This window comes from Notamacropus eugenii, chromosome 6 (genome assembly GCF_028372415.1).
Source record: "Notamacropus eugenii isolate mMacEug1 chromosome 6, mMacEug1.pri_v2, whole genome shotgun sequence".
NCBI lineage: Eukaryota > Metazoa > Chordata > Mammalia > Diprotodontia > Macropodidae > Notamacropus > Notamacropus eugenii.
Genome location: NC_092877.1, coordinates 182460870 through 182477537, shown reverse-complemented (window position 1 = coordinate 182477537; position 16668 = coordinate 182460870). Strand labels below are relative to the sequence as shown.

The 16668-nt window shown below is 36.1% G+C and overlaps 1 pseudogene; it reads left to right on the top strand.

Annotated features, from left to right (window-relative positions):
- Nucleotides 1–2394: 2394 nt before the first annotated feature.
- On the top strand, nucleotides 2395–2814 carry LOC140511082 (protein FAM136A pseudogene; annotated as a pseudogene).
- The last annotated feature ends 13854 nt before the right edge of the window (nucleotides 2815–16668 follow it).

Genomic DNA, 16668 nt, shown 5'->3' with positions numbered 1-16668 from the left:
TTCAACCACATTGATGAATTTTGGTGAATAAAGCTGCCTGACTTTTATGATTTGATTTTTTTCACCTTTGCTCATTGTTTATGTACATAGGAGACAGTCAGTCCATAATGATTAATCCCCTAAAATGTGACCTTTGGCAATGCACTTAACCTCACTGGGTCCCAGTTTTTTCCTTTGTAAAATGAGGGTATAGAAACAGGTGATCAATAAAGTTTCTTTCAGGTCAAAATACTGTACCCTTATTTTAACCTCTATGTGGTACTCACTGCTACTCAGTGGTAAGTGGGCCTTGTACATATCCTGCTATGATTAAAGTGTTGAATGTCAAGGTCCTTTAATACTCCAGTACCATCTCTCTTTGAGGAAATACCAGTGGGTAGGGGTGGGGTTTATTCATCAATCTACCCAATCAAAATTAACTTTGAATTAATTCCACCTCTTTTTGTACATTTCAAGAGTGACAGTCATGTAACCTAGGTACAATGACACAGAAAACGCCATATGCTGGAATGCTGCTTATAGCATTTTTATTTTAGCATAATAAAATCAACATATACTATCATAGCATAATATATGGACTATTGGAAGTCTCTTTATAAGCCATCTAGAATAATATCCTCATTTTATGGATGAGGAAACTTGAGGTTTAAGTTACTCATGAAAGACTGTTTAAGGAGCAAGTGGTTCAGCAGAGATTCCAAACCAGGTTTTCTGACTGGAATCCTTTCCCTCTTTCTACTACATAATTTTATTAAATAATAGTTCCTTTATCTGTAAAATAGGAATAATACCAACATCCACCTCTCAGTTTGTTATTGAGTAATTTAAGTGCTTTGCAGACCTTAATTTTCTGTAAAACAGTTGTTGTTACTATTGATAATATTAACAAGGAGATGATCCATAATAAGATACAGTAAAAATCTACTGAGAAGCTAAACCCCAGAAGTCATTCTTAACATTGGATCAATTTGGACCAAAGAGTTTCAAGTAAAGTATAATGAAATATTTATTAAGCAAGCAACAGAATAGAATAACCCAATTCCTACAGGATGTTTTATTTACACTTTCCATAGGATCGATCATCTCATGCAAATTTAGAAACTCAGAATCATCACTATATCCACTATTCCTTAATGTCTCTGTATTCTAAAGATGCTTGATAAATGTTTAATTGAGTTTTGTTTACTCAGTTACTAGAAAGTAAAAAAATAAAATAAAAATAACTTAAGGTCAATTACCTAAACCTAGGTAAATAGTGGGAGGAAAAAAGTGCAAACCTGTTGACAAATAATTTTTGTCTTGAATTATCCCAAATACTATATATGTAAAGTGATTAGCACAGTTCTGCCAAATAGTAGGTCCTTAATGAGTGCTTATTTCCTCCCTCTCATTACAGGAAAGAGAACTGGATTTCTCCCTGTTGCCTGGCTTGATTTAGGCAACAATAATGTATAGTCACTGAATTCAAAACTCTGGAGATTTTTAGCTGTTGTCATAGGATAGCCTAATCACACCACAAATTCAAAGCAATATTTAAGCTACAGAAAAAAAAACCCATTAATCTGTCTATGCTGTGGTCCAATTTCTTCAGGTTATTAGAGACCATTATAATGAATGTCAAAACAGATTCTTCCTAGCAATAATACAGTTAGAATTAAGAAAGATTTTTATAGGAAGCAGTCACAGACATTTTATCTCTTTAGATATTTCAAACTTTTCTATTTCAGAATTTGAAATGAAATTAAAATCATATGCCATTGTATTATTGGGCAAATAGTCACATTTTAGTTTAGCGCACTGGGATGGTGGCTAGTAGTCTTATCATTCACTTTATACTGTATGCCTGAGAATTCAAAGAAAGAGACCACATTGACTCTATCATCATTTTGCATTTGTCCCAAGAATGACAGATATACAGTTCTTTAAGGTTGGCAAACAACTTTACATACATGAAAGGAACTACCTCAATTAATGATATACTGCTGTATTATTGTACTGAGAGTTAAATTTTACTTCTATGCCTTTAGAACATCAAACTAATGACTAATAGTGTAATTTTTCCTGCTTCTGTTAAACTATTACTGACCTTTTAAATATTTCATTTATTTGTGAAGACAATAAAATGGAATAAAACATATTATCTACATTTTTCTATATACCCACTTATGTTTTTCTCTCAATAAATCTTCATTCATTAATGATGAATAAACTCATCTAAGACTGTAGCAGACATGAATTTATAGGATACATGAGGCAGCATGGCATAATGAACAGAGAGTGGTATCTGAGTTAGAAATTCCCACCTTTAAAACATATCAACTGTGGGGAACTAGGGTGCTTGGGCAAGCAGAGCAACACACGGGGCTGAAGGGTAGGGGTGTACATATATATACCATGGCAGAGTCACAGCAGCTGCGGGTGCAAAAGCCAGTGGACACCAAGGTGAAAGGGCTGGAGCAAGAGAATATCTACAAAATGCAGGGTACCATGTTCTGGTGCAGTGCCAGCTTCTATGAAGATACTCAGGCCTCCATGTAGCAGGTTCATCAGCACATTGAACACTGCCATGCTCCCTTGGCCCAGACATAAGCTCTTGTGACTGGTGAGCTGGATAAATTCCAGGACTGCCTGGCTCGATGCACCACCATGCACTACAATGACAAAGCCAAAGATGTGACAGATGCTGTGAACAAGGAGCAGCAGGTGAATGGGCAGCTAGAGTCCTGTGTGAACAAATGTGTTGATAACCACATGCACCTCATCACCACCATGACCAAGAAGATGGAGGATTCCCTGGCATCTGTTGCAAAATAGAGTCATTGTCAGTAGTCATCTGGGGTGGAAGAATGGGTCTACATGGAAAAATGTATGGAAATTTTTACCTTTCAGTGAAAAATTCAAGAATGAAGAAATTGAAATTTGTAGCAAGTTTAATAATACCTTTATGGGAATTTCACATCTGCCTCTGGACTCTGTTGGTTCCCTTATATATTTTAGTCCATAGGTGAAGAAATGGAAGAAATTGATGATCAGATCTGGATTAATGATAGCATGGAGAGCTAATAGTACTCAGGCATATCCCTTCAGTGGAGATGACCCTTCTTCTATGTGTTGGAGCCCTCAATGGCTTTCAGCTAGTTCAGAGGTATTCCATTCCTAGAAGCTGGAATAACCCTTTGGGTTTATAAGTATTATCAGTTCTCTTCTCCAACCTACCTCCTATCTGGTAAGAATCCCTAAGGTAGCTCTCCACTTTTGTTTGGTCCCAACTTCAAATTCTGCCTGATTGAACCATTTCCCATAGACCAGAATGCAGCAACCAGGAGTTCACTACTGACTGAAAAAGAGAAACACAGTTTTGCTTTTCTCCCCAGTACAAGAACTGTCATTCAGGGGAGAGTGTGGAGAAAGAGGGTTACCTGAATTAGAGCACTGAGTAGCTCCTAGGTGATCTTTCCTTTGATGAAGACAGAGCTCATGTCAATTTTCACTGGGACATCAAGCAAGAACATAAGTGGAAAATCTCCCACTAGGCATGTGAAGCTCAGGTTCCTTCACTTTGGCTTTTCTAGAACTGCTGCTCAGGTTACTTTTTCTTGCCCTTCTAGAAGGCACTTCAGGGGCAACAATTCAGCTAAAGGATTTTTTGAGACTAACATGAATGGTTTTGAGTTAAGGCCAAAGAAAACTTCTCTTTGATTGCAGAACAGTCTTAAGCCACTTGCTTACTGGAATGGTGAATGGCTTGTTTGAGGAAAAGTTAGTTTTCCCCAAAGCAGAAAAAGATGTGATACAGATTCTGGCACTGCTCATCTGCAGTCTTCAACAGAAACAACTTGTTAAGAGGACCCTCTTAGGACAGGAAAGAGTAGAAAACAACTTAAACTTCTAAGCAGGTTGCAAGGGAGAGCTCTTTTCTATCCCTGAGTACAGAAGGCAGCTAGCACCAATTATCCAGTATTAACTGTTGGTTAAAACTTTGAGCAACATGCTAATACCAGGCATTATGTTGGAAGAGATATTATTTTCTTTATACCAATTTCTTACTGAATGCAATTAACATAGCCTTCCTGTTCAGTGTTTCAGGACTATGTTATATTTTCCTAGTGGTTTGATGAAAAATATTTGATTTTTTTTTACTTCAAAAAAACTTATTGAATGTGAGTCTGCACAAGTCATGTAACCTCTCAGTGCAGAAGGTTGCTCTTTGAGACTGTAGATTGAAGGATTGGTGCCAATCTGAATTGATAATTTCTTCACCAAGAGCTCCCTACATTCATGAAATTATAACTCTGGTCCTACCCTACACTACATCTTACCCTGCCCCAAAAGAACTGTTAAGTATTGAAAAAAATCACAGAAGTGATACCTGATATATTCAGACATATACTATCATGATCCTAACTATGTATAAGTTATTTCTAAAAGAAAATAGGTTTCTTGTTTACTGATTCTATACACTAAAAGGACCTAGATCCTCAGCATAGATTCTTTTTTAAACTAAAAAAAAAAGAGATAAACGTTAGAGACAATTTCATCCAACCTCTTCATTTTCAAGACAAGGAAATTTGATTCTGTATGCATTAAATCAGTGCTTCTTAAACTGTGGGTCATGACTCCCTTATGGGGAAACAGAAAAACACATGGAGACTTAAAATAAAGGGTTGGAGCAGAATCTAATATGTTTTAACTAAACTTTTAGAAAAAAAAAGACAGAAGTAGCAACAATGACCTCACACAAAGGAAAAGCAAAAATAGGCCTAATTAGAAGAGAAGTTCAGGGAATTACATTATGCTAAAAGGTACCATAGAGGACAGGATGCTGGGAAGATGATGGAGTAGGTCAGAAAATTCCAGGCTACTCAAGCCCCACAAAAGAAATGAAGGAGCACCTCACAGTGAATACTGAGTGGTAAAAATAAGAGTAGGAGCAGAGTAGACATCCTCCTGAGACAAGTGGAAAATATCTGAAGCAAAGTCCCAAGATGAAAATTGGACCCTGGAAAAATTAAACACCTCCAGAATAGGTCCTGGTTTTGCTTAAAAAACAAGTGGCAAGCCCTGGATTTAACTGAGTTGGGAGGCTACCTCAGCACCAGATACAGGAACTTTGACTCCTGGGAAAGTGAGTGGTATTGGGCATCTGAGCCAAGAAAGTTTGAGTTAATCTCTGCTGACAAGGAATGCCACACCCAGCTATGCTATATATATATGTATATACCTATATATATAGGTATATATATACCTATATATATATAGGAACCAGAACATACCTGGTGAGTGCAGAAGCAGTGCAGCAGGGATGCTCCTGGCTGTGGGCACTTAGAAGAAGCTGGAGGTGTTGGTTCCAGTTCTAAGCCAGAGGGAAGAACTGAAGACCAGTGGCACCAGCCCTCATATCCCAGGACTAGAAAGGATTATAAAAACCAAGCTACTACAAATAAAGAAAAAAATGCACAAAGGAGAAAAAATCCAACAAGGCAGTAAGACATTACTACGGAAACAGAGAAGACAGGGGTTCATCTTCAGAGAAGCATACTTAAGCAAAGAAACCCTCTTCTGTCCCAGAGAGTAATGTCAGACTGCCTGCTCAACAAGAATTCATAAAAGAACTTTAAAAAATTTAAAAATAAAATGAGAGAAATTGAGGAAAAATTAAAACAAAAAAAAATCCAGAAAAACAAGATTATGGGAAAAAAGGCAACTAATTAGAAAAAAATAATCCAGAATCTTAAGGGAGAAAAAGACTCTTTGAAAATTAGAATTGGGCAAAGGGTAGCCAGAAAAGTTATGAGATCAAGAAATAATAAAACACAATACTAAAAAAATGAAAAAATAGAAAATAATGTGAAAGGTCTCTTAAAATAAAAACAACTGATCTACAGAATGATCAAGAAGAGAAGAGAAAAGAAATAATCTGACTACATGAAGGCTATGCTGAGAAAAGGGATCTTGATACAATGATACCAGAAAATTATCATGAAGTGTTAGAACAAGAGGGGACAGTGGTAACAGAAAAAAATCCATTGATCACCACCTGAAAGAGATCCTTCGGGGAAAGTCTATAGGAATATTATAGTCAAATTCCAAAACCCCTTGCTAAAGGAGAAAATATTATGACCAAGAAGCAAAAAACAATTCAAATATTTCAAATATTCAAATTGTAGTGGTGCTACAACTAGAATCACACATAACCTAGCAATAATGACTCTATATATCACTATATATCAAAAGGCAAAATAACTGGGGTTCTGGACAAAAATATCATACCCAGAAAAGCTAAACATAATACTGAATGAAAGAAAAGAATAATGATTTGTCAGACTTTCAGGACTTTGTTCAAAAAATCCCTGAAATTAATGGAAGATTTGACATACAAAAAGTAAGAGAAATTTAAGGTACATACCTAAGACTAATTACAAGGGGCTCAATAAGGGCAGAATGTTTATCTTTTATGTATGTAAAATATGAAACATATGTCTTCAGATTGTTATTAGTAATTGGATAAATTCATAAGAAAGGTTGGAGTAGGCCTGTATCCCAAAGAGAGCAAAGAAAAAGGAAAACAACTTATATGTAGAAAACTATTTGTATCAGCTCTTTTTGTAGTAGTAAAGAATTAGAAATTGAGGGAGTTGGGGGCAGAAAAAGAATTTGGAACTCAAAATTTTAAAAAAGAATGTTTAAAAAAATAATCAATATTTTTAAAAAACTCTACCAGACATCAATGTATAGAACTGTTTTCTCTCTGGGTTATTTTATTCTAATATGAGTAGAAAGAAGACTTAAATAAAATAAAATGTTAAAGCTACTGTTTCTTTTCTAAACACTAAATTCTGTCTTTTCTTCCTGTTTCATGGGACATAATAGTGCTTCATTGTGCAAAGCTTTAGAGGGGAAAGTTAGACTCCTCAACTATCTGCTTTCACCAGTATAGGCATAAGGGTATAAGTACAAAGTAGAGAGATATTCCTGCAGACCTGTCTCCCCTTTTGTAAGGAAACTTCTCAGGAATTTATGTGGTCCAAACTCTTATCCATGAGTTGATTGTATTTGCTTTTCACTGCATATTTGCTATCTTTTCATCTACTCCTTTGACAATCATGCCGTTAACTGAAAGATTAACATAGATGATAGATAAATAGATAGATAGATAGATAGATAGATAGATAGATAGATAGATAGATAGATAGATAGATAGATAGAAACACAGATAGATAGATATGAAATTATGTTTTAAGAACTAGAGATCGGGAAGGTTTTTCTTTTTATATTCTTGTTAGAAATTAACCTTAATAATTGTTTGTGGAGTGGGGGGGTTGCCATGAAAATGATAAAGCTACCCATTGTGGTTTAAAATGAGTTTTGTAATTGAATAGAAAGTATATATTTATTCAGTTTTCTTCTCAAACTTTATGCTGGATTTTAGTAAGATCCTTCTTCTTAAACCTTCACAACATCAGTACAGGTTGCTTGTCTTCTGTGTCAGCCCTTTTATTTCTTTACGATAAAATTATCTTTCCTTTTCTTGAATTGTCTGAAGTCAAACTAATGCCATTTGGCCCTTAGAGGCTACTGTGAAGCAGCAGGAGGATGCCAGGGAAGTCAAGGTATCATGAACAGCCATGCCTGACTTTGCAATGGTAAGTTTCTTTTCCTTCAGGATTTGTCAATTTTGATTTTTCAGTTCAGTCAGCAAAGGCATATGCTGTTTGTTTCCTGTCTGAACTACAAAATAAAGGGTCATTTTCTCTTCCAAGGTGACAAGTTTGAAAAAAGAACCTCTAACTTCCCATAACTGCTTGTTATATTTTCTGCCTGGGTGGCATGAACTTTAGATAGTGTACTTATAAACTTATGACCTAAGAAGTCCTTTTAGTCAGTGTGTAATGGGCTAGGAATATTGCTAGACATTCTACTGATTGACCATATCTGAGGATCACAGGATTTGGAGCTGGAATAGACCTTAGAACTTATATAGTTCAAGTCCTTCAATCTCAAGATGGAAAATCAAGACACAAAGAGTTAAGGGGATCTGTGAATACCAAAAATGAAACTCAGACTCAAATGTTCTAAATTCAGTGCTCTTAACACAATTATGGGGTAGTAATGATGTTAATATAATATAGTAGGTAAGAAATGGAGCTACAGAGTGTATCTCAGGTCTTATGAAAATAGAAGCAAGTGTAAAATACAGCTCAATTGTAGCATTTCGTAGTGCTGAAACAGAAAAAAAGAGAGAGAAAAGCTCCTAATGAAATAATAAATTTTCTATGTATGTTTTAAAGGAAGAAATAGACAAGAATCATGCAAGATAAGAAGGCATGAGTGAGTTTTGATGTACTCTAGAGTGGTAGAAAGTACTATTACCAAAGAACTCACTGAGCCAAAGTATTCACATATGAAAGCAGATTTGGAAGGAAAATAAAAAGTAATAATGTGAAGCATGGAAAGTATTGTTCCATCTATAAGCAGTAACACAATGCTGAAACTAAATTTCAGTTACAGATTTCTGATATTTCTTTGTATATATGTAAGCATTTTTCTCTTAATTTTCTGTCAAAGTTAGACTTGACCTTTAAAAATGCACATTTACTCAATTATTTATCAAACATAAAAATACGAAATGGGCATCTATGTTATGCTTCATGTTGTTCCAGGATGGGGTTAGGATATCTCCCACGGTTTTATAATGCAGAAGAGTTCAATAATACAGTAACCTGAAGTTATTGGAAAACCTTTGTAGTTAAGAACTCAGAGCATAATCCGACAAACTGTTACTATGGTAGAAGGTTATTCATTGTCCATTTGGCATTCCTACCTCCTGTATATCCTTTTTGTTGAATCGGAAAGTTGAATATGTTTATAGTTGCAAAGTACTTATGGTAGCATTAACAGAAGATTCATATACATTATACACATATGTATATATACATACATATACACACATGTATAGTATGTACATTATACACATGTGTATATGTATGTATTGAGATACATGTGTGCATATGTGTGTATATGTATATGTGTGTATAAATGTGTGTGTGAATATATATATGTGTATATATATATATGTGTGTGTGTGTGTGTGTGTGTATGTGTATGTGTATTTAAACCTCCATTATGCTAATCACCTAAAGGTACCTTCTTCCTATTCCAAGCTGGAATTGCTCTTCTGGACATATTTCCCTATTCAGCAATACTCTTATTGTTCAGTGACTCATCAAAATAGATTGTGTTAGTCATTTGATGCTTCAGCTGACAAATTTGAGAGAACATGAGTTATCTAAAATAAGGGTAAAAGCCAGAAGGCTGGCTTTAGTGGAAAACATTTTATTTTTAGAATATTTTCAATTCCTTTTATAGCTAGAATATTCTGATGGCAGAAGTAGGAGGTAAACATTTCTGGTCTAAATATTCCTCAAGAAAAATACACTACTAACTTTTCCTTTTTACCTTTTCTCCCTTCTGATAAGTACTGAGTATATAAATTTTTAACTGAGGGTTATTTCTGAAAATAATTTCAATGACTGAGAAAAAGTCGATACTATTCACTGACACCAGTTTCCAGGAAATCTCAAACAAATAAAGCAATGGTTAAATCTTACCTTTCTTGTTCTCTTTGAAGTTGATACTTGACCTTTCATCCTCTTTTCTCTTTCTAACTACATTTTCAACATTACTCATCTTTTATAACAAAATTATGCAGACTGTCCTCTCATCACCCTTTTGTCCTTATTGTGCTCTGCTCCTCAGGGAGTGATAGATCCTTTTTCCTGAATGTTTCAGATTCCCTACTTGGGTATTCTGAATACAGGCCTATCCTTTTCAGACACTGCTCTAGACTTGCTCTTTTCATCAACCACTCTCTTTTTAAATTTTGTCTGTCTTGTTCCCGTTCTCCAGAGGATTTTCTTTCACTTTGTAAAGGATTAGATAAGCTATAATAGTTGAATGAGTCCTGAATTTGGAGTAATTGGACCTTGGTTCAAATCCCAGCTTTGCTATGTATAACCATATGACTTTGGACTAATAGTTTCATCCTTCTGGTCTTTAGTCTTTAAAATGAGAGGATTAAATACAATTATCTGTGTGGCCTTCTAGTTTTCTATCTATATTTTTGAGAACTTATTTACACAAAGATGTTAATGACTGATGATTTAATGCACTACCCTTTCCTTAGCTGTTTTATAAACCAGACAGATTTAAGAGTCCTACCAAGTTGGTAATAATAATTTCTAGCTTTTATTTTATTTTATTTTATTTAAGGTTTACCAAGCACTTAATATATGTTGTCTCATTTTTATCCTTACAATAAGCCTACAAGGTAGGTACTACTATTAGCCTCATGTTACAGAGGAGGAAGTAAGGAAAACAGAAGCTGAGTGATCTGTGAAGGTTTCCACTGCTATTAAGTATATGAGACAGAATTGGAACTCCCCTTTTTCTGATTCCTGGTCCAACACTATTCACTGGACTACCCTGCTGCTATGGCAGGGAATATTGTTTTGGTCAGAGATGCCAAGTTCTTGGTTGCTCTCTAATACTGTCTACTCTATTCCATTGACTCATCTTAATTTGAGACATTTCATTTTTCCCTAATATCTCTAACAAAAGGTGGTAGTAACTGAAGGAAAAGGATGATAGGAGCACAGATTTTGAGCTATGAGATACATTAGAAATCTAGTTGAAGCTGAGGAATTCTTAGCCATTTGTATGTGCCATGGGCCCTTTGGCCATTTGATGATATATATCTGGTGTAGCCTCTTGAACTTTTCTCAGAATAATGTTTTCAAATAATTGAAGAAAATGTTAAATTTTGAACAGAGGGTTAGCGAAATTAAAGATGTATTTCTTTTCTCATCCACTTTCTTAAAACCCCTTCAATCTATCCATGGACCCTTTCAAGAACTCAAGATTAAGAACCTTGACCTAGATTAATCCTCTGACTGAAGCTTAATGAAATACAGCAACTTTCTCAAGATTATACAGCTGGTAGATTCAGGATTTGAACCCAGGTCATAAATTCTTTTGAATCTGGATCCATTGAATTTTCCATAAACCTTGTTGCTTCTACAAGGAAAGAACACTCTGTTATTTAAATCATCTACTTAATATTAATCTGAAAAAAAAGCTTTTGTGAGAAAAGGGATTAAAACTACTAACTAAAATGAGGTTTAAGCTCATTTGTGAGTTTCATTTGTTCATGCTCACCTTTGTACTTCAAAGTGGTTAATAGAAAAGTGACTGTGCACTTCTCATATCATTAATAAGTCCCTGTTCATATCTGAATAGCAATGTTTCCCTTAAACATAACCTAATACTTCATATGGCCTTTCCAGCATTATTCTTCATTAAAGGCTGTCCAGTTACAATTTATTATCACCAGTTGCTCTAGCTCAGGCTACTCAGCAGATTATTGCATGTTCAAATAAAATAGTTACTTTTTTACCCATGCATTGTGGTACCAAATAAATACCATATGAGTGACTGTTGGCTGTTAAGAACAGAAATGTATTCCTACCACATCAAAGTCTTATCTAACAGGTGCATATTGTTTGGAGATTTTTTTTCAGGAGTAGAATTTCTATTATTGTGACTAGATAACTTAGCACACTCAAATTAAAAAAAAATGGTCATTTTTTTGTTTGTGTTACTGGTCTATATGTGAACTAGAGAGTATTATCATTTTCAGACAGTAGACCCAAATAACAAGGAAGCATGTTGGGGAAGTGTCCAATTTATAGGAAGATAATGAAACGTGTGTTTTATGAAGGACAAGTGAATTTTCTCAAGGTTTATTCTTAAGGGAATCGTGTCTGCTTGACAAAGTACACTCAGAAAGCAAAATCTATACTCTTCCACAGCAGACACTATAAAAATGCAAATTAGGGTTGAAACATGCTTTATTCATGAATTTCTTAAAGTACTGCATTTGAATCCTTAAAAAAAAATACAAAGCTAAAGACAGTTTTCATTTAAAAAGCCAAAAAAAAATATGTATTTAAAGGGATAAATTATACATAGGCATGATTTATAATTTATTGGTCATAAAAGATTCATCAAAGACACAAGAAGAGTGGTATGTATGCAAATAGAAAATGCAAAATAAACATATTTCTATAACCTCTGCAACAACAAAACAGGGCATGTTTCTTGGTTTTCCTTTTTAATATGGTCCCAACTCAAAATAAACTACCTTGAAATAGCAAGGCCCAAGGTGTTGCTATTTGCATGATATCAAGTCAAAGTATCTTTACATGTGTGTTGGCCTTTTTTGTTCAATTCTGCAAAAATCTAGTTAATGGCGATGTGTACATGAAGACTATTGCTTTTTTGTGGAGTTATGATTTATTCTTGACATTTCTATATAGAATAGGTTAGGTTTAATAGTATGGGGGAGAGAGAGAGAGAGAGAGAGAGAGAGAGAGAGAGAGAGAGAGAGAGAGAGAGAGAGAGAAACTAAAAGGCAATTTAAAATTTTCAACTCCAGCACCCTTTGCCCTATCACCTGAGCCTGTGTGCAGAATTTGGAAACCTTTCTGTCTTTCGACTCTCAGATTCTTCCTCCTCAGGTTTATACTAATGAGAAACAGAGCCTGTGACTAGGTCTGCTAAAGAAAATTACAACTGTAGTTAGAAAATTAATGGACTATATCTTTGGTGCTGATTCACTCAGGATTAGTCATTAGCTTGAAGAAATTGGCTACATTTATGACACTGCTACACATCCATTTTGGCAATATACCATAAATAAAAAGAGAGAAAACTCAGCACACTTGCTAATAAATAAAACCGTTAACCATATTAAATGTGTGTGTACATATGTGTGTATAGGTTTTCTATGAGTACATTGCATACTTATTACTCTATAAACAAAGGATAGGGTTAGAATAACAAAAAAAATTGTTTCATGACTTTGATTACCAAGCTGTTAATACAAAGACAAACTTTTTTGTCTTCAAACAGTATATGGGTTAGTGAAGTCTATAGATAGAGCCTTTAAGGATTCTGCTAACTGCTGCCAACTTAATTTGAAAAATAGATGGCACTAGAAAACTTTTATTCTTAAGCTATTCCATAGTACTATAAAACACCCCACCTCCACCCAAAAAACACTTATTATGTAGTTGGTACTGGATGAAAACAAAAAAGAATTTTAGTTGATGGGTTGCATTTTAAAAATCCTAGTCTTTCATCCCCTCATCATTTAACTATGTGACTTCATGTGAGTTGACTTCAATTTTACTATCTATTCATCTATTGGATAGTTTAGTTATAGATGTAGAACTGAAAGGAACTTTAGAAGTCCCATAGTCAAACTCTTTCATTAAGCAGATGACAAAACAGAAGTACGGAGAGGTTAAGGTGACTTACCCTGAGACAAATTCACAATGGATGAGTCATAAATTTCATAAAAAATTCTCTGGTTCCAAATGCAGTGATCTTTTTTTTTTCTTTTTCTTTTTATTCTCTTTTTTATTTTGTTTTTAATTTTTTTATTTTTTATTTTATTGTTTAATTTTTATTTAACTTTTAACATTCATTTGCACAAAATTTTGGGTTCCAAATTTTCTCCCCATTTGTCCCCTCCCCCCACCCCCAAACATGGAGCATTCTAATTGCCTCTGACACCAGTCTGCCTTCTCTTCTATCATCCCTCCCTTCCCTTGTCTCCATCTTCTCTTTTGTCCTGTAGGGCCAGATAATTTTCTATACCCCTTTACCTGTATTTCTTGTTTCCTAGTAGCAAGAACAGTGCTTGACAGTTGTTCCTAAAACTTTGAATTCCAACTTCTCTTCCTCCCTCCCTACCCACCCCTTCCCTTTGGAAGACAAGCAATTCAATATAGGCCATATCTGTGTAGTTTTGCAAATGACTTCCATAATAGTTGTGTTGTATAAGACTAACTATATTTCCCTCCATCCTATCTTGTCCCCCATTACTTCTATTCTCTCTTTACATCCTGTCCCTCCCCATGAGTATTGACCTCAAATTGCTCCATCCTCCCCATGCCCTCCCTTCCATCATCCCCCCACCATGCTTATCCCCTTCTCCTCCACTTTCCTGTATTGTAAGATAGGTTTTCATACCGAAAGGAGTGTGCATTTTATTCCTTCCTTTAGTCAAATCTGATGAGAGTAAACTTCATGTTTTTCTCTCACCTCCCCTCTTTTTCCGTCCACTAAAAAGTCTTTTCCTTGCCTCTTTTATGAGAGATAATTTTCCCCACTTCATTCCTCCCTTTCTCCTCCCAATACATTTCTCTCTCACTGCTTGATTTCATTTTTTTTAAGATATGATCCCATCCTCTTCAATTCTCTCTGTGCACTCTGTCTCTGTGTGTGTGTGTGTGTACATGTGTGTGTGTACCCAGCACCCAGATACTGCATAGTTTCAAGAGTTACAAATATTTTCTTTCCATGTAGGAATGTAAACAGTTCAACTTTAGTAAGTCTCTTATGACTTCTCTTTGCTGTTTACCTTTTCATGCTTCTCTTCATTCTTGTGTTTGAAAGTCAAATTTTCTTTTCAGCTCTGGTCTTTTCATCAAGAATGCTTGAAAATCCTCTATTTCATTGAAAGACCAATTTTTCCCCTGAAGTATTATACTCAGTTTTGCTGGGTAGGTGATTCTTGGTTTTAGTCCTAGTTCCTTTGACTTCTGGAATATCCTATTCCATGCCCTTCGTTCCCTTAATGTAGAAGCTGCTAGGTCTTGGGTTATCCTGATTGTACTTCCACAACACTTGAATTTTTTTCTTTCTAGCTGCTTGCAATATTTTCTCCTTGACCTGGGAACTCTGGAATTTGGCCACAATGTTCCTAGGAGTTCCTTTTTTGGGATCTCTTTCAGGCGGTGATCTGTGGATTCCTTGAATACTTATTTTGCCCTCTGGTTCTAAAATCTCAGGGCAGTTTTCCTTGATAATTTCATGAAAGATGATGTCTAGGCTCTTTTTTTGATCATGGCTTTCAGGTAGTCCCATAATTTTTAAATTGTCTCTCCTGGATCTATTTTCCAGGTCAATTGTTTTTCCAATGAGATATTTCACATTATCTTCCATTTTTTCATTCATTTGGTTTTGTTTTGTGATTTCTTGGTTTCTTATAAAGTCATTAGCCTCCATCTGTTCCATTCTAGTTTTGAAAGAACTATTTTCTTCAGTGAGCTTTTGAATCTCCTTTTCCATTTGGCTAATTCTGCTTTTGAAAGCATTCTTCTCCTCATTGGCTTTTTGAACCTCTTTTGCCAGTTGAGTTAGCCTATTTTTCATCGTGTTATTTTCTTCAGTATTTTTTGGGGTCTCTTTTAGCAGGGTGTTGACCTGCTTTTCATACTTTACCTGCATCTCTCTCATTTCTCTTCCCAGTTTTTCCTCCACCTCTCTAACTTGATTTTTAAAATCCTTTTTGAGGTCTTCCATGCCCTGAGCCCATTGAGTGGGCTGGGATACAGAAGCCTTCACTTCTGTGTCTTTCCCTGATGGTAAGCATTGTTCTTCCTCACCAGAAAGGAAGGAGGAAATACCTGTTCCCCAAGAAAGTAACCTTCTGTAGTCTTATTTTTTTTCCCTTTTCTGGGCATTTTCCCAGCCAGTGACTTCTGAATATTCTCTTCACACCCACTTTGCCTCCAGATCTGCCCAGCCAGCACTTGGGGTCTGAGATTCAAATGCTGCTACCCAGCCTCAGGGCTTTTGGTGGGGGCAGGGCTGCTATTCAGTGTGAGATTAATTTCAGGTGCTCAGGTGGGGGCAGGGCTGTCTCACGGGGCTCAGTTAACTCAGGGGATTTATGCAGAGACCTTCAACAGTGGATCTGAGCTCCTGCTTGCTCGGGGAGCCCCAGTCTGCTCCCACCTCCACTGCTGCCTCCCGATGGGGCCTGAGTTATGGGGGCACCCCACTTTCCTCTCAGCAAGCTGAGAAGACCCTCTCACCTACTTTTGGGGCCCATGGGTGGAGGGACCCATGCTGCTACTGGAGATTCTGTCCCTGGAGCCTGCTGGGATCTGCTCCCCTCGATGCCGTGTGGCCAAGGGAGGGCTGGGATCGGCTAGGGGTCTATCGTGCGACGGACTTTTCGCCTCAGATTTTCAGGTCCCTCTGGAACAGAAATCTCGTCTGCTCTGTTGTTGTGTGGCTTCTGATGCTCCAGAATTTGTTGGGAGTTCTTTTTTACAGATATTTTATGGGCTGTGGGTTCAGAGCTAGCGTATGTGTGTCTTTCTACACCGCCATGTTGGCTCAGCCCCCCTGCAGTGATCTTTTATTAGCTAATACTGCTTCTCAAACTGAAGGTCTCTCTTCCAAATTGTTCTCTACACAGCAAACCAGTTTTGTGATTGAAGATGGCCATAGGGATAGGCATATGACCAGCACTCTCTCCACTCCACCCTGAGCACAAACATTTTAAATTCTTTTTGTTACAAATTCACTAGTTAGAAATACATTTGAGTTGATGAGTGTCTTCTTTAAAAATAAGAATACCCCCTAGATGACTACTTCAAATTAACCAGGCAAACTAGGACACCTTTTGCTTTAATTCTTATCTAACCTTTAATTACTGGATGGGCAGTGACTGAGACAATCTGAGACCTGGGAAAGGCTTAGATTAAAAAGGTCAAGGTCGCACACTACATCCAGGGCCATGACTGGTGGCTG